This window comes from Dermacentor andersoni, chromosome 6 (genome assembly GCF_023375885.2).
Source record: "Dermacentor andersoni chromosome 6, qqDerAnde1_hic_scaffold, whole genome shotgun sequence".
Classification (NCBI taxonomy): domain Eukaryota; kingdom Metazoa; phylum Arthropoda; class Arachnida; order Ixodida; family Ixodidae; genus Dermacentor; species Dermacentor andersoni.
In genome coordinates this window covers 86,292,507-86,315,826 of record NC_092819.1, presented here as the reverse complement: position 1 = coordinate 86,315,826, position 23,320 = coordinate 86,292,507, and the positions used below count along the sequence as shown (strand labels likewise).

General features: G+C 48.1%; 1 pseudogene; it reads right to left on the bottom strand.

Annotated features, from left to right (window-relative positions):
* Positions 1-4,442: 4,442 nt before the first annotated feature.
* LOC126522501 (26S proteasome non-ATPase regulatory subunit 4 pseudogene) lies at positions 4,443-6,416 on the bottom strand (annotated as a pseudogene).
* Between the last annotated feature and the right edge of the window lie 16,904 nt (positions 6,417-23,320).

Here is a 23,320-nt window from a genome sequence, read left to right as displayed (position 1 = left end):
AGGCGCTGTTTAGGCGTTGAAATGCTGCCGCCTCTAAGATTGTTGATTAGGGACCAGGTTTTCTTTATGGCAGATCGAGCTTCTTGAAATTTCTTTCTAAAGTAAACGCGCTTCGCAAGTCTGATCATTGCATTCACCTTGTTTCTGGCACATTTATATCTTAAGCGCGTGTCATTGCAGTTTGACGACCGCTTGGCCTTAGTCCACAACAAGTCTTTTTCCTTTATAGCAGCTGGGATTTCGCTGGTCATCCATTTCTGGCTTAGGTTACGTTGCCTGATTTTGACAACGCGTGTTGCCGCCTGCCTAAAAGCATCGAACGCAGCTACGAATTCGCGGTACATGTTTTCCGGTGACACACTACATAAAAAAATTATCCCGATCATTTTTCTGGACTAGTTTATCGAAATGCCTTGGATCAATTATACAAATTTGTTTGACAGAGTTACTAGCCTCTGATGAATAAAATAACGCAATCAGAGCACCGGAAAGAAAGCGTGCAGTTTACGTCATACGCGCGTCACACCTCTCAGGTTCTAAGCGGCTCACGTCTGCTTATAGCGGCCAATAAGTGCAAAGGTTGCTCGGGAGGAGCCTGACTCCCTCATTCGGCAGGCAGTGTGCGGGTGCCCGATACGGCGATCATGAGCTCGTCGCCCAACTTCCGATGAATATCGCGCTCTCGCGCGTATCGCATCGTCTCACACCCCGTCCGAAGGGCTTGGTCACCTAATCCAGACGATCGTCTGGCTTTCCTCTCCGTTCCATTCCCGAATTCCTTCGCTCATTCACGAGTGCTCGGGTCGGAGGCCAAGCGACTAGCGCCGGCCGTGCTGGGCCACTTACTTGCGCAACCAGTGCCTGTGCGCCCGCTTCGTTTGTTTATACGAATACGCGAAAACGAGTCTAGCGGAGAGGAAATGTGCAAAGTCAATGCGCCAGGCACTTTCCCGGAATCGTTGCGTAATGGATGTCGTTACCCTCGAGCACCCTGCCGCGTGCCTGCCTAGCACGGTGATCGGTAGGGGTGAAAGGGTTAGTCGGCGATAACGACTGGGGAGGGGGGGGGAGGCAAATATATAGAAGGAAGCGGCTCTAGACGAAGAGAGAGAGATAGAGAGAGAGAGAGTAGCCTATGTGGCGCCCCCGACAAGCCCGCGATAACTGGCTCGTGGGAACGTTGAACTTTCGGCGCACATTCGTGTGCAAGGACCACTTCCATCCGAAGACTATACGCTCCTGCGTTGTGTCCGACCAGTAGAGTGCAGCGTGGCCGGAGGCAGAAAAATGTTAAACCTCGCGCTCGCTGGAGACGTCTGGATCGCGCCAGTCCGCGATCCAGACGTCTGTCAAGGTGGTGCGGAAAGAAGTTGTAGCGACGCGAAAATGTTAGTTGATTCCACGCCCTCTTGTGTGACCGACTGACAAGATTGTTTCGCTGGTTGGTTGAGCCGTGTTACCATAATAAAAACGAGTTTGCAGCCACTGCCGCTTTAGGCTAGTCTTTTAGCCACCCATCAAACCCGAGGTATGAGCTAAAGTCGTTCCGCAACGTCAGAACGGCAGCAACGGAAAGGATTGGTTCGACTGGGTACTTGGGCTTGTTCGTACTGAATCTTCAAATCGTACTTGCGAAGCGTGCGCGTCAAATAAAAAAAAAAAGGGACATCACGCAAAGTGCTATTGAGTTTGTCTGTGTTGTGCGAACCTATAAATATTCAGGAAAGGGTGGGTACAAAAGTACGTTGAGTTTACGTAAATATCCCACAAGGCCGATACAGCTACATATCGGAGCGAAGTCTTTCGCGGCTTCCTCAACGTCTGACGCTGCTGCACGCAACTTTGCCGCAAATAAGAATCGTCCTTGGTGCTGCGAAACTCCGCCTCCACTGCGTCCTCGTCTATCTCGGAGGCGACCGCCGGAGGTGCTACATTTATCACCGGTTAACAAGGATCTTTCTCGTTGCCTCGTGGCGGCTTTGCCTTGTGATGTCGTCTTCTTTCGCTCCCGACAATTGAAATTCAACCGTGAGACGTCGCTGGTGGTGCGAGGACCGTCCGTATGTATAATGCTTAAGAAAGGGGTGACTCAACTCTGTCTGACAAGCTGCTACGGCAGGACCCCAGACATACGGCCGTAGAAATGACACGACGGCGACGACGACGACGACGACGACGACGACGACGACGGCGACGACGGCGACGACGACGACGACGACAACAACAACAACAACAACAACAACAACAACAACAACAACAACAACAACAACAACAACAACGCGGTGTCAATTTCGATGCCGAATGTCCCAGCATTACGACTATCACGGGCACCGGTACAGGGGCGTCCATTTTCAGCAAGAAATTCAGGGTTACTGTTCACCATGTCCATTAATTCTGCATATATGTAATTTATGTGCATTAACAGCACTGGGACGGGCACGGAGAGTGACCCAGGTCGCCGAGTGTCAGCGCAAACGTCGAGAGGTCTGGCAAGCGAGCTATTCAATATTATTTCCCGAAGAGATTAGCATATCTTGGTGCTGCCGGTAAACAAGCGATGTGTGAAGCGAGCACTTTGTTGCTGGAATATGATTGTAGCGCACATAGACGAGAATACGCGTAGGCACACGAAAGAGACACTTCCAGCAATATGTCTGATTTCCGGGTATCCTGCTTTACTTATGCCCTCCGCCTCGGGCATTAGAAAAAACGTACATTAGCATAATCACTTATTCCAAAGAAAAAAAAACGTTAATAAATCTAGCAATAAATCTAACAAACAACACTTTCGAATGCTGCCATTAATAGTTTCACTTTATTGATGCGATAGTTTCATTCTGTATTTGACAGTGTGATAGAAGTCTTGCTAACTAACGCATGCATCACCTTCCCTGGCGATCCAGTTTGCTTCTATAATCAGGCCAGTTAACTCGCACTTGTTTCTGCCTAGAATGATAAAATGAAAATTCATCATTAAATGAAAATTTAAATGAATTCCCTTCTTTTTCATAGAATAAAAAAAGAATAACGACGACTGCAGTCACATATTTGGCGATGAGGATACAAGAAACCGTCCGGTGTCGTTTTTTCTCCCCTTTGTTACCGTGTTCGCACAGTCTGTCATTCAGACATCTGCCAGTCTGGCCTATGTAGCCTTTTCCGCAACTTAATGGAATGCTATATATAACGCACGCGCGGCATTCGACATACCTGTTAGTGCGCTTTTTATCACATACTGCTTGATTCACTTATTCTGGACTTGTCCTGCAAAGGCTACGTATTTTATTCGGTGCAGGAAAGGCCACATTTATGCCAGCTCGATGTGCTATTTTCTTTAGTTTATACGAAAGGCAGTGAATATATGGGAGTACAGCAAGCTTTCTCTTGTCAGTGTTGTCAACAATGTCTTGTCAACGTTTGGAAATACTTTCATTCTAGGCAAAAACAAGTGCGAGTTAACTCATCCGGTTATAGAAGCAGATTGGATGGCCAGGGAATGTAGTGTATGCGCTAGCAAGGGTTCTATCACTCTGTAGAATAAAGAAGTAGAATTTCTGCTGATGAACTGAAACTATCAGTGTCAGCATGCTTTCCCATAGCGCTCTTCCGTCGGTCTTGCCTGCATTCCCCGAAGCGCAAGAATAACGGCAGGTTGAAAACGGGGCGGTGAGTGCGGCATTTGGTTTTCACGAAGGAAAAGCTACAAATGTGCGAATATGTAACCATGGCATACAGTTGCCCTCGTAGTAGTACGCAACGACGCCGGCAGCGCGAGCCCTCAGCAGCAGGTCACGTTCTTCAGTGCTTAAATCGCTGAAGTCGAGCCCAGCATCGCGAGCCAATGTGTCATTGTCAGGGTCGTCCATTGCAATGAGCGTCAAAGCTGGCGTCATAATATAATCAGCTTATCGTCGTGCGCTTTCCTTCCGCTAGCCACCATAGTTCCGCTTTCGCGCTGCTGTCGGCTCTGTCTTGGCTCTGTTCCTGGCCGCGCGTTCGCGTTTTGCGCGAAGGCGTTTTGCGTTTTGCGCAGAAAAGCCGTAGCGCCGTCTGCGGGCGCCGTTTTACTCACCGACGGCTCAACGTCACTATGAGACCATGATGTCACCACTCCTCGATTGCAAGGCGAGTGATTTGAACTTCGCTAGAAGTACGCGGACGCTTCAGAACGCATTTTCTCTTAAAATGTCTCTTCTTCGCACGAAACAAGCGTTTCGAGGTTTCTGGGATGGTATTTCAACAGTCCACGTTGACTTAACATTAACCTTTAGTGTCCCTTTAATGCACGTGCCTTCTGAGGCGCGAGGCAGAGGGCATAAGGCATGATACCCGGAAATAAAATGTATTGCTGGAAGTTAGCACCGTGTCTGCGTCTTTCGCGTGCCTTCTTGCGTCCTCGTCTATATGCGCTGCTATCGTACTGGAGGATGCCATACCAACAATCCGGCACTGAAGCACTAGTTGACTTTATTACTGATTGACTTGAACAAAGAAGACAGAAAAGAGGAGGTTTTCTGGCACGCCATGGTCACATTAGTCAGTCAGCTGCCGATCAACGCGCCTTTCGATCGTCTCTACTATATATAAACAGGAACAGCAGCAAGGGCTCGCACTTGCCGGATGCTCCCCTGCTGACGTGACCGCACGACATTCTCACGAGGTAAGGTTGTGGGAAGGCGGATGGATGGACCACAAGAAGGTCGCTTTCTTGTGGTCTTGGGACCGTCTTCACTTCTTGGCCTCCTCGGACATTTACTTCTTCTCCGCGTCTTTTTTGTCCGCCTCTTCATCTTTATCTGTCCCGTCTTTTTTATCCGTCCCTTCCTTGTTCGCCTGCTCTTCCTTCTTTGGTTCCTCCTTTTTACCGTCTGCAGGATCAGTCGTGACCGACTGCTGCCCAGCAGTGTTCTCGGAAGACTTGGCCTGCTGGATGGACATTTGCATGGCGAATGCGATCTGCTCTTCCTCAGTCATGGCAGCGAAGTCCGGAAAGCTGCTGGAAGGAGTTGCCTTTGCTGCGGGTGGAGGCGGTTCCGTTTCCATCGACATGGCCATCGCTCGCTCCAGGAGCCGTTCCTCGCTGGATGCCGGCGGCACGTCGGTATCCGTGGGGGGAGCCTCACTCTGCTTCCCGGGCGCCGCGTCGGCTGCAGCCCGTCTGGCCTCGCTCTCCTGGCGTTGGCGCTGCTCTTCCATGGAAACTCGCAGTGCCAGGATGAGCTCAGGGTCCTCGTTCGGGTCGATGCCGAACTCGAAGCCTCCGGAACCAGAGGCGACGACGCCATCTTCGCCCTGGACCACCGCGGAGCTGACGAGCGCGTCGGAGAGGTGGGTTTCGCGGCCGGTCGTCACCGTGACCAGATGGGAACCGCTGCCCTCTTCGCCGTTGAGCGTGCTGATGAAGGTCGCCAGCTTCTCCGTGTTTGCGTCGGGCTCCCCGAAGTTGACGACGTCCACGCTCACTTTCTCCTTCTTCAGACTCTTGGCGAGGGCGACGAGGTCCTTGGTCTCGGTCTCGATGGGGCTGCCGACAAAGACCACGATGCGCATTCTGTGATTCTTGCCCTGGCGATGCTTGAGCACCAGGTGGGCGACCCGCACGCCGGTGATGAAGTTGATGCTCCCCTTCGGCTGCACTTCGTGGAGCTTGGATAGCAGGCGCGCGACGTCTGTGGTGAGGGTGTTCAAGACGTGGGGACCGCCCAGCGTTAGCAAGCCGACGTTGTTCTCCGGATTTGACTGCGTTTTGGATTGGCAGACGACGCCGACGGCATCCTGCTGCGCTTGAAGGCGCGTCGGAATGAAGTCCCCGTTGCGCATGTACTCGCTGTTGTCAACGCAGATGATGGTGCTTTCGAGGACCATTGCTTGGTCGGAACTGCTCGGTCACGCTTTGCTAGCTGGCTGGTTTTCCTCCTCCACGGATGCTGCCGGAGGTCGAAGCGAACGCCTGTGTCACGATAAGCTCGCGGCTGTTCTTCGTCGCCTTCTTCTTCGGCTCTTGTTGAGGCAGTGGCCCTGACCCGTTACGGGAAATTGGCCGAGGATCGGACGGAACGCACTCTAATAGGAGGCGTTCCTTTGATAAAAACGACATCGCAGAATTAATAAAAAGCACGAACCTCGGGCAAAGTGTAAAAAAACTTGTATATTCTTCAAACCGCGGACGACGCAAACAAGGAAAGTAAAAGGAATCGAGCAACGTGAAATGAAGCACTTGGAATTCATAAGGAAATCCTAGACGTTGTGGAAATTTCGTCGCTGAATCCAACAATCGAAGATTTGGATAAAAGTCAGTGGGAGGGTGAGGTGGTCAGGAGCGGCCAAATCAAACCTGCATCTGCGAAGGAGAGTTTCAAAATTTCTCAAGCCAGTGGAGTGATGACAGAATATAAAGGAGCTATCAGTTGCATACCACTTCAGACTAGTCAACATCTTTCCATCTATTCCGCGCCTTCCCATATGGCGGCACTCCACCTAGCCTTTACCGTAGGAACCGTCGCCGAGCGCAGTTATCCGATGACAAGGTCACAGACTCTACGCCACAACTCATTGGTGGCACTGTGGCGGTAGTGGTGCGAAGAGTGTTTGTGTTGAGGTGGGAGGCTGTGGGTGCACATTAAAGATTCCGCAGCTCGCGTCATCAAAATTAAACGTGATCACTCCACTGTATACGATGTGTTCAACAGACTTCGATATGTTAAACAGGCAACTCACATGGATGGTTACGAGTGCGTCACGCGAATGTTCAAGATTTAGCTGCGGTGCAGGCTAGGTGTGCTGGCTTCCGATATTGAGCTCGTCCAATCGTTTGGGGGTCTCAAGGTCTTGCTTTCTCGATGGCATTTCAGTGTGAAATATGCTTTACAGCGTTCTCTTTTTAACCTGCTACGCTCCTCTCCAATGCTCGAACGTTCGTCGGCTTTCTAAGCATACACTGGATTATGATAGTGATATAAAGGAAGGAGATGACGCTTTCGCAGCAGGGCGCCGGCGCTGCCGACGCCGCATTCGCGAAAGGAAGCGCATGCGGTGGTGTTTCTGCCAATGGCTGCACCTTCTGGCGCCTTTCTCGCCTCTCTCGAAACTGTCATTCACCTCTAGAGAATCTGACGCTCTACAACGCTTGTAAAAACCGCGTGGTTCTTGGTCAATCTCTCGTGGCGGGTATGAGCCTCGCTGCGGACGGAGCCAATGGTCCGAAACTGAGCAACGAACCAAGAAAACCTTAAGCTTTAGTATTGTCTTTTATTAATGAGGGTGACGTTGGGAAACCAGACTGCCACTTTCGTCTTCTTCGTCGGTTCGTTTACAAATGTGTGCCACTTTGTCACAGAAGAGGAAACAAACGTCCATAAAGGCTTTTTGTCTCCAGTGACTCATGGAAAACGTGTTCCGTTGCAGCCGATTCGATCTAGTTCTGCGAAGTGAAAGGTAACGTTCGATGCATCTTTTCTCCGATGCCTAGGAAGAAAGTGCGTAGATGAGTCGAAGTGGCATGAGGAAAACTGTTGTTCAAGAAGAGTAAGCAAAATTGGGAGTGCGCATAAGATTCTAATTTAACTGTGGAAAGAGATAGCATTCAACGATCCTTGACTGCTTTTCATGCTTCCCGGCCACTGCAGCTTATGTAACCGTAATGTTTTCCTGGAAACGCTGGCAGCGAACGCTATACATGAAGGCGAGCTTTCTGGTTCTTTTTTTTTCACCTCCTCGCTGGGCGCCGCGGATGCGTGGAGACGAGCGCCATCTGGATGGTGTTGCAAGGAACCGGGCGGGGCGCGCCGCTCCTATTAAGGCAGACCTCAAACGGCAGTTGGAAAAGTGGCCTGTGTTTGATTTTCCGCGTAACAGAATTATGTTTGCTCGTATATTCAAATTACAATCCGACGATATCATGTCTGTAAGTTGTGTGTAAGTCGTACTTTACGATTTTCGTTACGCATTTTACTTTGAGAAATTCAGTTATTTCAGTAACGCCTATGCGCCACGCGGAGGGCCTGCGTGGAACGGGATGCGTGATTCGGGATGATTTTTTTAATACAGACATCGCCGCCGGCGCCGACACCGACGTCGAATTTTCTGTCACAGGGGGCCCTTAACGCTATCACGTTAAGAGTGTTTATTATTTAACCACAAGATGGTAGCAAGATGGCCTCGAGTCACTATAGAATCCGTATATATAGGAGTACTCCGCAAATTGTAGCTGCTCTTGATAACGCTTAATTATCTTAATAATCGCGCTAGAGAAGTAACTGCTTTATCGCGTCTGCTCCATTGCAGTGTCTACATTCTCGCGCTTGTCGTCGGTGTGCTACTCTCATTTGGGTTCCTTTCGGGGGTTTCCCACCATTGGCTCGACAATTGACGTAGGCTGTCGTCTTCAAGGCAAGCAGGAGTATATAGCAGAAACCGTACAGATATATCTCGGGGCTGTGCGTATATATACATGCGGCACACCGTCAACCAGGCAGCAGAATTTATCAGCGCCGTCTCGTGTAGCTCCAGTGTACGCGTTCGACTGCCTGCGACTGCTTTGGCGTCTTGTCGGCCGCCGGCGTACAGTCGCAAAGAATGCGCCTGGCTGTAGCGATCGCTTTTCCTCCCGCAATTTATTAGCTGTCGCCGCACGCTGCTGTGCGTCGTCGACCGCGCGTACAGAAGCAATTTCGTCTCCTCGCCAACAAGCGGGTGGGCAGCCACCGATCCGGAGGGATTGCATATATTGGGACACCCACTGATTGCGGTGTTCATTGCGGATTTCACCCAGCTTTGCGGGGTTCATTCACTGATGAATGCTTAACGACCTCAAGCTATATACGAGTGCTATGCGAATTAATTCGGCTGTCTGTCGTTCTTTAACACGCGCCCAGAGCGCGGTACACGAGCGTTTCCTTTCCTTTTCATTTCCCACCTTCTTTAAGTGTTAATTCTGTGTTTTGCATAGCTCAAGCATTACATTAAACGACTGACGGAAAGCTGTGGACAGCTTGTTACTTATTTATTTATTTATTTATTTATTTATTTATTTATTTATTTATTTATTTATTTATTTATTTATACTTTCTGAACGAGACTAAAGCAGGTGGGTGTCTTTTATACAGGGCCACATAAAGAGAATAGAAAGCCCATGCTGCATGGTAAAGGACGAAAAAATTCAGTGGGTCGAACGCCTGCGCCGCCGTGCGTTATCGTCGTGTCGCTGTCTTCGTCGCTTCCGTCTCGTGCAATCGTCGCCACACCGCAGTCACAGTCAGCGTGCCTGCATTCAGAAAAAAAGCACGAAAGTTGCACCTGTGAAATGCGAAATAGGAATTTTCATTCGCTGGCGTTTGAATGAAATGAGCGAAAAGAATTAAATCTAGTCAAATACGTTGTATACTCTACATGAGTTAAAGTATGTCTGTATTATATGAACTAATGCGCTTCCACTAGCACTGTGCGTTGTGCATGTCTTCTCGGGCCTTCTTTGTTTGCACTTTAGCGAACTGTATTCTTGCGCGTGGATATATTGTTGCTAATGAGTATTTAAATTTCAAAACCTCACTCCTGTAATAACCCTGCCAAAGAGTTGACAGTATGAAGCATATATATATATATATATATATATATATATATATATGCTTAAGTAAAAGATCTTCCGTCAGCCATTATCCACATCCACAGTGGAAGGTCGCGAAAATCTTTACTCGGTACTATCGTGTACTTTTCTCGCGCTTTGGTGGAGATGCTTGTGCATGAAGCTCCTTGTCATGTAACTAAGAACCTGAGAATGATAGAAATGAAAAAAAAGTAATGTCATGACTAAAGCAGAGTTAATTTGTTAGAGTTAACAGCTAAAGTTAACAACCGCACAGTGTTCATATACTGTAAATTGTAGGCGCAGAATTCCCATTGCCGCATGGCGTCTATAACGTCTTGCCAACATGCAACGCATACTTCACTGTCCACATGCGCCTCCAGCAATAACCCTATGTCACGTGGGGCCATTTTGTGTGTTGCGCAAATGCCATAGCCGAGCGTGCTCCGGTCTCTAGGCAGGCTGCAAATGCCAAAAGATGGCTCAAGGTGGAAAAAAGGCTGTATCTGAGATAAGAATTTCGACTCCAAGGTTTCACTGAACGCTAGACATTTATGCGGTGCTTTCTTTTGCCTCCACATTTTGGTCTTTTAGGCGCGTTCAGGATGAAAGCTTTTCGACGACAAGCCTGCATTTGGCGGCAGACGACACAATTTATCCCCTGTCAAGTGCCGTCATTAATCAATGACGTGGGTGATTCGTGTTTTTGCCTGCAGAGAAAACCGTCACGTCGGCAGGAAAACTCGCGACAGCGTACGAAAATTTCAGCGCACGTGACTGCAATAGCTTTTTATTCATTCGTGACACGTCTCACGTTAGGGGCTCTTGGTCCTCCAGCACCGTTGAACATTGTACGCTGATAAACGCTGCCGGTGTTTCGAATTTCATTCACATGAACGTCAAACGCCCCTCGGAGCGGCGCGCTTGAAATTGCTCGTGACCGTGAGTTCTACGCCCGGCCACATTGACCGCGCGACACGCGATGGGAATGTGACTTTCAAATGCCGTTCTTCTTCTTACATATACACATATAAATAATAATAGTAGGTAATTCTAAGTAGCCCGGAACGTAGATGAGAAAACGGCGCCGCGGTAGCTCAGTTGATAAGAGCATCGCACTTGTAACGCGAAGGCGGGGGTTCGTATCCCACCTACGGCCAGTTTTCTTTAATTTTCATCCACTTTCATATATGTTTATCATTTCTTTTATTCAATAAAGAACTGCAAATAATTTCCCCTATGCTGTCCCTGGTGTCATTGTTTGCTGGCTTTTCATCATTTAACTATGTATATACGGGGTGGTAAAGCTTCTCACTTTGTTAAAGTAACGACGCGCTCGAAGTCGCATACTTGTAGTGAAAAGCTTCGTGTAGCGTTTGCTATTTAGAACGTTTGTTGCTAGAACAGCGCCGATAACTATAGCACATTAGTAGAGGTAGCATAGGTGCTAGACAGCGGGTGCGTCTCAAAGAGTAACAATAGTTTGCGTTCGGAGACAAACCGCGTACCGCAACTGGGTTACTCGAGAGCCCGCGCCGTAGGTCATGTACGGCGCGGGCTCACACACGAATCACACACGTCATTGATTAATAACCGCACTTGACAGGGTGTAAACTGTGTCGTCTGCCGCCAAATGCAGGCTTGTCGTCGGAAAGTTTTCATCCTGAACGCGCCTAAAAGACCAAAATGTGGAGGCAAAAGAAAGCACCACATAAATGTCTATAGCGTTCAGTGAAACGTTGGAGTCGAAATTCTCATCTTAGATACAGCGCAAAGGCTTCCACCTTGAGCCATCCTTTGGCATTTGCAGCCTGCATAGAGACCGGAGCACGCTCGGCTATGGCATTTGCGCAACACACAAGATGGCCCCACGTGACATGGAGTTATTGCTGGAGGCGCATGTGGACAGTGAAGTATGCGTTGCATGTTGGCAAGAGGTTTTAGACGCCATGCGGCAATGGGAACTCTGCGCTTACGATTTATAGCATATGAACACTGTGCGGTTGTTAACTTTAGCTGTTAACTTTAACAAATTAACTCTGCTTTAGTCATGACATTACGTCATGTACGTGAGTGTCCGACCAACGGCCACGAAAACGGGCGAAAGAGCCAGAGAAAGCCACTCGCTTTGAAACGAAACAAGAAAATGCTTTTATGTTCTTATAGTTCAGACAAGAAGCTCGAAGGCAGCAGTATGTATTGCCGACAATGCATGCTGCTGTTTTTTTATGCACATGTCCGACCCGCAGTGTCACAACAAGGACACTGCAATACGGTGAATGCTGCGAGTAGGGATAATTATTTCATTCAGGACCAGAGGTGGGCAGATGCCGTGATTTTCCGCTTTCCTCCCTCACGATGCAAGTCACGTCCTCATCTCACCATCATCCTCACGAATGAAATATTTGCCTACCCTTCCTCGCCCTCAACTCCACGTTGAAAAGATATTACCCTTGTCTTACCTTCGGTTCGCTACAATTTCAAACAAACAATTTACTTGTCCCGTGAAGCTTAATTTACAAATACGATTGCCTGCCGTGCCATTACAATTGTCGAAGCGTGCCACATAGCTTTGCGCATACAGCTTACAAGGGAATTGACTAAACCTAAACATTTAGCCATCCGCAATGCTTGCGATGTGACCCCCGCAACCGCCGCCTTCTTTTTCACTTTTGTTACCAGCAGGAAGCGCGTTTTTTAATCTGAGAGTCGCACGGAAAATCAAGACGCAGTGCGGTACTTACGTAATCGCTAGGGTGAGCTGCCTACTTTAATGCTTAGCTACATGCATGCGTAATCCACAAAGTTCTTATTGTACAGTCTTATTGTACACCATTGTACAGTCGCATTTCATCGCCATGCGCACTGTAAAATAAACATGGACTCTAACGGACGATGTGTGTATGTTGTGCTATGTGCTCTCGTTCTCTCTCTCTCTCTTTCTCTCTCTCTCTCCCTTCCCCATATTTCATCCCCTATCCCGCTCCCATGTGTAAGGTAGCAAACCCGTTAAGCTAAACTGGTTAACCTCCCTGCCTTTCCTTCTCCACTTTTTCCTTCCTTCCTTCCTGTATTGCACCAACGCGGAGATTGTACTGAGATTCTTAGTAGCATGATGGGGACACACTTGTACACGTTACAGAAAAAAAAAAAGTTGCCAATTACTTCATTCAAAATTGTAATTGATTGGAGTGACGAATTAATGCCCAACAAAAGTAACTAAGCAATTACTGAAAATGAATTATTTACTTCATGTCACTCGCCTCCCAACCTTCATTAACACTGCAGAAGTAGAGTAAACAGAATGAGTTGGCCTGGCTGTTTTAATGTTTCCGTGTCACGAATATTTTCATCAACTATTGCTTTTCAATATCTTCGTCGGTCATCTTCCCTCGTTTTCTTGTGAAGGAATCGGGCTTTAAACATGTCGGACCAACTGGCCCGAGGTTCCCCCCTCTTGAATGGGGCAGCGACACTGAAAATCCGCTCGATATTCGCGCTGAAAGGAAGGGCGTTGTTCTCACGTACGAGCACATTACGCCCAAGATTGTGGTTACTCGATGCCATGATGCTCGAGTATTGGTCCCCCGTGAAGCTCAACTCTCCATTAAAATTAAAGTTTGGGGTCTTACGTGCCAGAAACCCGATCGGATTATGAGACACGCCGTAGCGGGGAACTCTAGAAATTTTGACCACCTGGCGTTCTGTAACATGCGTCTACATCTAAGTACACGGCTGTTTTGGCACTTCGTCACCTTCAAATTGCGGCCACCGAGGCCGCGATTCGATCGCGCGACCTCGTGCTTAGCAGCCCAACACCCTAGGCACTAAGCAACCATGGCGGTTTGTCAGCGTTCTATTGTTGCTGGGGCTAGGGCAAGGCGCTCCCAGTATAGGCCCAGTTAAAAACTGAAAAACTGCAATATATTAGGCTCTGAGAATGCAATCACATTGGCTTTCCTCAGGCAGGTTTTTTTACTCTAAGACGCGCTATATATACTTATAAAACTACCATCCTTATGCGTTAGGTCGCCCAGCAAAACAACAATACAGATAGTAGAACAAATAAAATAGTTGGCACGTGTTTTCAACGGCTTCGGATCAGTAATATTATTATTAACCATGTAAACATATATAAACCACACAAAAAGAGAAAGAGGAGCGGGCTAACACTATTTCTTTATGCATACATACATACATACATACATACATACATACATACATACATACATACATATATGCACACATACTGCAGCCCTATCCTATATATGTATATATATATATATGATGCTGATATATATATAGTATCATATAAATATATGATACTCAATATTTTCAGCCACGTAGGCTAGAACCGCTTTAACCCCCCTCCCCCTCCTCGCACCCTTATATCTGGGCGCAGCGCGAATGTTCGACGGAAATACAGAAACAAGAAGTCGTGATGACGAGCCCTCGTATAATCATATTTTCTTGGCTTTGCGTCTTGGTATAAACAATCACGATTCACAAACACGCGCACACAACAACAACAACAACAACAACAACAACAACAACAACAACAACAACAACAACAACAACAACAACAACAACAAGAACAACAAGAACAACAAGAACAACAAGAACAACAAGAATAACAATAATAACAACAAGAACAACAAGAACAACAATAATAACAATAATAACAACAAGAACAACAAGAACAACAATAATAACAATAATAACAACAAGAACAACAAGAACAACAATAATAACAATAATAACAACAAGAACAACGAGAACAACAATAATAACAATAATAACAACAAGAACAACGAGAACAACAATAATAACAACAAGAACAACAAGAACAACAATAATAACAACAAGAACAACAATAATAACAACAAGAACAACAATAATAACAACAAGAACAACAATAATAATAAAATAATAATAATGGGATATCAACTGGCCCAATTAGTTACCCAACTTTTTTTCCACACTTGCGAATTGTTCTGTAGTTCGCGGGATCGAATCCCGGCCACGGCGGCCGCATTTCGGTGGGGGCGAAATGCGAAAGCACCCGTGTACTTAGATTTAGGTGCACGTTAAATAAACCCAGGTGGTCGAAATTTTCGCAGCCCTCCACTACGGCGTGCCTCATAATCAGAAAGTGGTTTTTGCCCGTGAAATCCCATAATTTTCTTTTAATTGTTCTATAAGAACTGAGAAGGAGATAGAAAGAAATAGAGAGAGAGGAAACAAAAGCCGGTAAAGAGACCAACAGTCGCGACCCATGACTCTTGGTCGCGTGACGCCGGCCCGGTCTGTGCGCGCGCATTCGCGCGACGGCGCGCGGCCTACGCACGTGCACCTGCCGTGTTTACGCGTCCACGAAGACAAATACAGACGAGCCGGCGACAAACGCGGTGGCTCAAACCGGGATCGAGCGTCGTATCGTACCGACAGCGATACCGTCGTTGTGCGACGCGACGAATGGGTCTAAAGTGGCGCCTGGCGTGCACCTTTCATGGTCGATTATCGTTCGAGGATGCCAAACGGTAACCCAATAGCGCGTTTCATTTGTTGTTGTAAATGGAGTTATCGAACGCGACGGGCTAGGGACGCTGATAATCGTTCAAAGAGTGGGGCGAAAAGATACATTTTCTACGCAGTGGACAGAGAACACAATTTCGGACTTTCAGTTACCTTTGCCAGATAAGTAGAAACGTTTTCGTCTCGACTTTGGTTGTTGCCTTCACCAACAGCGGACTTGTGTTCAGCGTGTGCGCGTAGTAACCGGACGACGATATCGTGCGTGTGTTGCTGTTAATTTGTCCTGTACATGCCTAATAGAGAGGCGAAATGCGCGTGAAGCATAGCTGCGGGGACCGTGCGCTTGGGAATCGCAGTGTTCTTGGAACTGTGACCTTCTCCAGACATTTCAAGAAGGGCATCATGTGATGCACGGAATTGTTTTGTTACGTGCGACCTAACTTCAAAGCACTGACAGCATGCACGCATTTGAACTTTTCTTTAAACATATTGTTGGCCTCGCGCTTCAGCCCGAGTTGCGTCCTGCGCTATTTATGTCCCTTTTATTCCTTGTCGGTGAGAGCTTAAATAAAAAAAAATAGCATTCAGCGCTCTCATATCCTTCGTCGATATTGAACTAGAGAGAGAGAAAAAAAAAGATAAAGGCAACGGAAAGATAAAGGTTATTTGTCCGGATTTGACCCTGTACCGGAGAAGGGGGAAGGGGGAGAGATGCGATAGGTGAGAGAAAAGGAATACGAAAATAACATCATAATACACACACACAATACAACTGTTTCTGTGGCGGCTGTCACACAGTCTATGAAAGGGTTACATAGTGTTACACATTGTCAACGTACCACTATAATACGTTCTACGTCATACAGTGCGCAGTCACAGCTTGTCACAGCTTGTCACACAATTCGGTGTCTTTTAAATAACGCAGCAGTGCCTTTACAGCGGCTCGCGCTGATGTTCGCGAAGGCCAGTTTCTAAGGATGTTGTTTTCCGTGATTAAGCGCTTCTCCACATGTTTTCTAGCGTGGCTGAGAGGGCTGCTGTTTGCGGGTTGAAACGAGGGCACCCGCAAAGGCGCGCGATCGTTTCGCTGCGCCCGCAGAAGCCACAAAGTGAGCTATTTGCCATTCCAATCAGAAAGGAGTACGCACTTGAATATGCTATACTCCGAGCCATAGACGGACTAAAGGGTGCAGACAGGTTGTGGATGGTCGGACGGAATGCAGAGGTGTAAATTAGGGTCCAGTGAATGAAGGCGTGTATGTGTGAAGTCGGATAAGTTCCATTGGAGAAACGTTAGGTTATGCGCAAGCGCAGAAAGTTATATCGCTGCGTCGGCTCTCGAAAGAGGAATGGCAACGCAGTGAACGCCTTCATGTGCAGATTGGGCAGCTACGTCCGCTTGATCATTCCCTTGTATGTCATAGTGACCAGGCAACCACTGGTATACTCGTAGTGTGTCATGTCCTTCGTCAACTACTCGATGGTGAACTTGTCTGATATCTGCGACTAGCTGCTCACGTGACAAATGGATCAGTGCTGAGAGTAAAATTTGGTGGGCGGACTTGGAATCGCAGAAGATTGACCATGGATGGGGTGGTTCCTGCTGAATGAAATGAAGAGCCGCACGGAGGGCTACCAGGTCAGTAGCTGTCGTTGATGATACACGTGACGTTTTTAGCTCTATTTTGATAGTTTTTGCTGGAATCACTACCGCGGCAGCTGAACTTTTAGGTGTGACTGATCCAGCAATGTAAACATGTATGCGACCACTGTGCACCTCATGTAAAAGTCATAATGTGGCCTGTTTCAGGGTGAACGACGATATGCTAGATTTTCTTGTGATTTCTGGAATCGTGAAGCGTATTTACGGTTTGCGCAGGCACCATAAAAGTGAGGATTGTCTTGCTGCAGACATGTAGTTCGATAGCAACGAGGTATTATTGGCAGCAACTATACGACAGAAAGTTGTGTGTGGCCTTTCTGGAGGTAAAGAAGCAATATGGTGAGAAGGTACTCGGGAAACGTGCCGAATATGCGTCCTGGGAGCGTCGGTGGCTATGTACGTTGATACTGGGAGATCTCGGGTTGTGAAAGTCGTTGCTGCTGTAGACGCCCGCCTCGGCAGACCGAGACACGTCCTGAGGGCTTGAGTTTGTAGTCCCTGGAGTACACGCAGGTTTATTTCGCAGATGTTGCATCGCACAGGGAGGCTGTATCTTGCAAAACCGAGGAGGCATTATAAAGCTGCAGCATTGACAGCACCGATGTGTCCCATGACTTTCCGCCGAGAAATTTGAGGAGGTGTGTTATTGTAGTTAACCTCGTCTTTCAGTATGAAACATGCGGGTTCCATGCTAGGTCGGGGTCAATAATTACCCCTAAAACGTGGTGTTTCCGTGCGTTTGCAATTTCTTGCCCATTGACACTTGCAGAGTAAGGCCTCATTGTCTTCCGAGTAAATGTAACAAGGCAGCATTTCTGTCAAGAGCAGCTTTAAATTCTGTTTTCGCGAGTACAGCGGTGGTAACGTAGCTGCCCAACTAAAATTTAATAGCGATAAGCAAGTATTTCCAAGCTTTCAATATTATCCTCCAGATACCCCTCTATATATACCTGGATGCTGGACATCAATCAGTTGCGAGGAGAAACGCAGAGTCGTTCTTCTTTTCAATTCCGTGGCCCATCTACCAATTTTTTCGCTTCAATACTTTTTTTAACCGGTGATGACGGCTTTCTGGTCCCAGAGAAAACAGCCATCAGAGAACAGCATAGCAGCTGTAACCAGGTAATAGTTGCTTCCACTGTTACAAACACCGCTATCTAAGCTTGGTCCCTGGACACCAGATAACGAGGCGCGCGAGACCCACCTCTCGTCATTTAATGGCCCGAGTTAATCACCGTGTGAACAACCTGTTAATGGGTCAGCATTAAGAGAGTTAACGTGGAAAAACGTGTATGGCGTGGGAAGCCGGTCACTTTGCAAAATTATATATATGTATATCTGCGTCCTTTCTGACTTACGACGCCTCCTCTCACGGTATGACTGGCTTTTCTTTTTTGGCACTGTAGGATTGTATTTGATATTTACTAATAGACTTCAACTTATGTTTGCCTTCAGTGCCCCTCAAGAACCAATGTTACCGTTCTCGTTAATCGCACAGCGTTCACTCAACGAGACACACACAAAAAAGCAATTCTGTTCGTTGCACAACTCTTTTCTCGTACATTCGGCGTACAAATAAGAAAATCTCCTGCCACTTGCCAGTGGCCGCGATAAGAACTAGACGCCTCGCATGGAAAGGTGAATGTCAGCATCGTATGGTAATGACGTTACAAGAGGCCCTTATTTACATAGATAACAACACGACACTCACAGCAATGGCAGGAATAGTTACTAATGACAAAGACGCGTGTTCACCTGCCTCCCTTTGTGCCTGACGCAAGGTCAGAAGACTTGTTTTGACGCTTTGTCAGTGAATTACCACTGCGGTCCCTACGTCTAGACGCAGTCTACATCCGTGTCCTCCGAGGGAGGTTTCAAGTGCGGCGTCGACGCTTGCGTTACACCAGATAGTACCAACGTTCGCACGTTGCACTGTCTGCACTAATCACAGGTGTCATTTACGTTGTTTGTTAACTGTAGATGAATTGAAAGCTACGACGCATTATATTAGGCTATACCAATACAAAGTTCAGAAATTCAGGCTGTCCTTTCCCTACGTAACCCGCGCACACTTTTCTATGCTTCCTGAGGTCACAATGCCGTTTTAAGGATTAAAAGCAATCCTTTATGAGATACGTGAAAGACACAGTGGTGGCCATCTCGAGTTCGTGACGCATCGATGAGTGTTTTAACCATCAGACTGACGTCGCAGACAGGCTGCCGTCTGCACTCCGATCGTGAACGCGTGCTTCGGCTCGACGGTTGCTTATTCACTCATGGCGGTTGATGGTCCGTAATATAACCAATCGAAACCAAGCGACGACAAGTTCGCCGTGACATTGTCGCTTAACACCCGTGTACTTAGATTTAGGTGCACGTTAAAGAAGCCCAGGTGGTCGAAATTTCCGGAGTCCCCCACTACGGCGTGCCTCATAATCAGAAAGTGGTTTTGGCGCGTAAAACCCCATAATTTTTTTTTGTCGCTTAACGAGCAGTGTTCCTATATGTCGGCACGCGCAGGCAACACCCCCGAAACAATCGCGTCGGTTATCGGCGTCTCCGTCCGATTGTCAACAAGGCGAAGCGTCCTTGTCGCCGCCCTTTACTACTACGCCAGCACCGTTTTACGAGCCCACTTGACGAGCACGTGAGCTGTGTGTGCGTGCAAGGCGAAAACGCTTCCGGCGCAAACGGGGAGCCGTCTTTGTGCTCGGGCGTAACGGCCTTTCCGTCAATTTGTTTTGGCGCCGCGTGTTTAATGCGTTGTCAGGTGCGGCCGGTATTGCTCGCGATGCGTTGCTGGCGAAAGTTTCTTTTTCGTTTCTTTCCCCCGATTGTGAAAGGACTTTCGCGACCTGTCTGCAGAGTGGTTGGTGTAACCCATATCTGCGGACGCGCCAACACGTGTGTTTGTTTTGCTTGGCGCCTGCCCTTGAATGATGACGCACGGAAGTTCACTTATCGGGCAGAGGGCAGTGCGCACTCTTGCCTTCTTTCTTTTATGACCTCGTATTTTTTATTTATTTTTTTGCCTGTCTGGTCGTAGATAGCGCGACGCGACTGTGCGTGTCGTAACTCTTTTCCGATGCAGGCGTCTATTTATCACCTCTTTTTTTCTCCCTGTCATTCATAGCGCGGTGCGATTGAGCGTCTCACCTGCCATATTAAGGTTTCGCATTCTAACTTATTTTGGCTCACATTTGAGGCATTGTTGGCTTATTTATGATCTTTTCAATGGAGGCACCCGGATTCTGTGTGAGACAGAGAGAGAGAAATCAAGTTTTACTGAGCCCTTAGTAAAGGCTGGTGCGCGCTGGCACCCGACGGGGTGGAACCTTCTTCTCAGGTCCCATATGCGTCCAGCAGTTCCTGGCCCCTAGCCGCCAGCGCGAGCTGGGTCGGTACGTCAGGGCTGGACAACAAGGTCTCCCATCGCTCGGGGGGGTTGGGGCTGGGGATGGTGGGGGGTTCTTGAGCTTAGTGCACTCTGCACAGATGTGTGCTAAAGTGCCGTCTGATCATCTGCCAAACGGGCATGAAGTGTCATGCTCTGTTGGGAACATCTTGTGAAAGAGCACGGAATGCGCTAGCGACCCCGCTTGCGTGCGTCGCACGATCGTTTGCTGCCTTCGGCTGAGTTGCGGATGCGGACGGGGAAGCCTACATCTGCCGCTTCTATACATTTGGGTGATGTCTTTGTAACTTGTCACGAGGTGCGGTAGCTCTGGCTCGTCCTCTGCCCGGATTGATAGTTCTCGGGCATAGTGGTCGGCGAGTGCGTTGCCTTCCACTTGCGAGTGAGACGGGACCCACACAAGCTCAACGGCCCGTCCCGGTGATTTGCGTTTGGTGAGAATCGCTAGTGCCGCGGAAGAGATCTTCCCCTTGCGGTAGCTTGCGTAGGCGGTCTTAGAGTCTGTGACCACGGTCCTCACTCGCGGTTGTGCGAGGGCGAGGGCCACGGCCACTTCTGCCTCGGCTGTATTCGTCGTCCGTATCGACGCGCCTGTGACCAGTTTATCGATGGTAGTGACGACCGCCGTTGCTCTGGTGCCGTGCTTGGGAAGCGAGGCGTCCGCGTAGAGAACCTCAGGGTCCTCTTCCAGCTGTCGAGCCAGTGCCTTGGCCCGCGCAGAGCGTCTCTCGTCGTTCCTCCCCGGCTGCATGTTCCGGGGGAGGGGCTTGGTCTTAATAATGTCTCTCTACGTTGTGGGGAGTGGAACCATTGTCGGTTGTTGTTCAATCTTTTTATTTATCTTTTATTTACAAATACTGCAGGCCCTATTCGGGCCCAAGCCAGAAGTGGTTACATCAATAGTAATAAACAAGGCTGGAAATCGAAAAATAGAATACAGAACAATAATAAATATATATAAGATATAATGTACAGGAACATCAGCCTTTGCAATTTAGACTTATCAACAATAAATACGATGTAGGAACAACAGTTGTAGTTTGCAACTCAACAACAAAGTACTGAAAAACCATGGACACACAACAGATCACTCAATTCAGCATTTTCACCTAATTTTTATACAAAACACGGACGATGATTAATTAATTTCCTTCCCTATGCGCATGATGCTATTAATTAAAAGAAAAACCATTCACAAGATGAACGAACGATTGTGTGGTATTAGCGTCAACTAATTCTTGTGATAATTTATTCCATAATGAAATAGCATGAGGAAACAGGGAATATTGATGCATGCTAAGGTGACTGAATGGTTGCCTAACTGTTTTGTTATGTTGTGACCGGGCGAAGCGTATTGGCGGCCCGGTTATGTGATGTACACGCTGTATTTTAAAGTGACCATGCTAAAGCTGATAAATAAATTTTAATCTGGATACCATTCTGCGATGATCGCATTTTTTCATCTTCGCCCTATCGCGAAGAACTGATACGCTCGAGAAGCGCGAATAGGTAGAATAGATTAACCTATCCATCCTATCTTGCGCAGGACGGCCCGGCCGTGCTCTATCCGGCTCAGCCTTACTCTCTGGTAGGATGGGTGTGCTTCCACCAGCTCTTCCACCGTGTTCTGGGCACCCATGTCTAGCAGCTTCTGCGTTGACGAGTAGACTGGGATGCCCATGCCGAGCTTGACTGCTTTCCTTACCGTCGTGTTCAGCGTCTCGCGGTTCACCTTCGCAAGCTCGAGGTACGGGGCGGAGTACGTTACGCGTGACACGACGAATGCCTGCACCAGGCGCAGTGCGTCTTCTTCTTTGATTCCTCTGTTCCGGTTGGTGACTCTCCGGATCATGCTCAGGACCTGCTCTGATGTGGTCTTGGTTTTGTTGACGGCTGCGTGCGCCTTGCTGTCGCTGCGCAACAGCAGGCCCAGTATCCGGATCTGCTGCGTCGGCTTGATCTCTGTGCTGTCGATGGTGATAATTATGTTCGGCGGCGGCTCTTTCTTTGGTCTTCCGGGCTGTACCATGGGCAGCTCCGATTTCTGTGGAGCGCAGCTCAGGCCGCAGGTCACGGCATACTCGTGAACGGTCGTTGCCGCTCTCTGCAGGGCTTCCTCTGCCCAGACATTGGACCGCGCGCGGTTCGTCCACACCGTTATATCGTCGGCATAGAACTGAATGCTCTTCGATTTATTGTGATCATGTACCGTGTTAACGCACGCCCTGTTTGTCAATGTTTTGTGGTGCAGATCCTGTGAAGCCTGAGCTGTTGCCTCGTAGAGTTATTCGTTATGGGTGCGCAAAAAAGAAAAAAGAATTATCCAGCCTACGCCGTACCTTACGTGAAACTCGCGAGATTACTGAAGCGGGCACCTCCTGACGGACACTCTTGATGCAGTGAAGCCACCTTTAACGGCCGCTCGCTGCCGCGGGAGTTACGCACGCATTCACGGACGTGCGGTTGAGACGGGCATCAAGTATGCTGTGCAAGCTCACAGGAAATGAGAATTGGGCCAGTTTGTGCACAGGCGTGTTTGCCTTAATACAGCAAGAAAGACGACCACACAAGAAAACACAACGCGATGAGCGCTAGGATAGCGCTTGTTCTGTCGTTCTCTCCTGTATCGTCGTCTTCCTTGCACTATTAAAGCAAACGTTATGCTATGCGAGCTATAGCTCGCAAATAAGAACCACTGAAAGGGGCATAATTTGTTTGTGTATTAATCATTTTGGGAACATGGATGTGAGAAGGCGTATTTGCGCTAGATCTTTCTTTTTTTCTTCTTTTTATTGTCTCGCAGGTTTGTGCTTGTCGTGTGTGTAACTTCCGCTGCACAGAGCACTAGACGGATGGAAAGAGCAACTATGCAGAGAGTCCGACCAATAGAAAAGGCGGAAGACCCTCTACTGTCTTGCGCAAGATGTGGTAAGCAGTGTGATAATGCATACGAGACGTTTTTCTTACTTTCCATATCGCTGCGGCGTCTGTTTAGTCTTCCCCACGGAGAAGTATTAACCGTTCAACGAACAATAAAACTGGGGGCGCACCAACAGCAAAATCTTCAGAGATTCAAAGTATACATGCCTAGAACGTTGAATCGAGTACCGAAGGCTGGAGAGAGAGA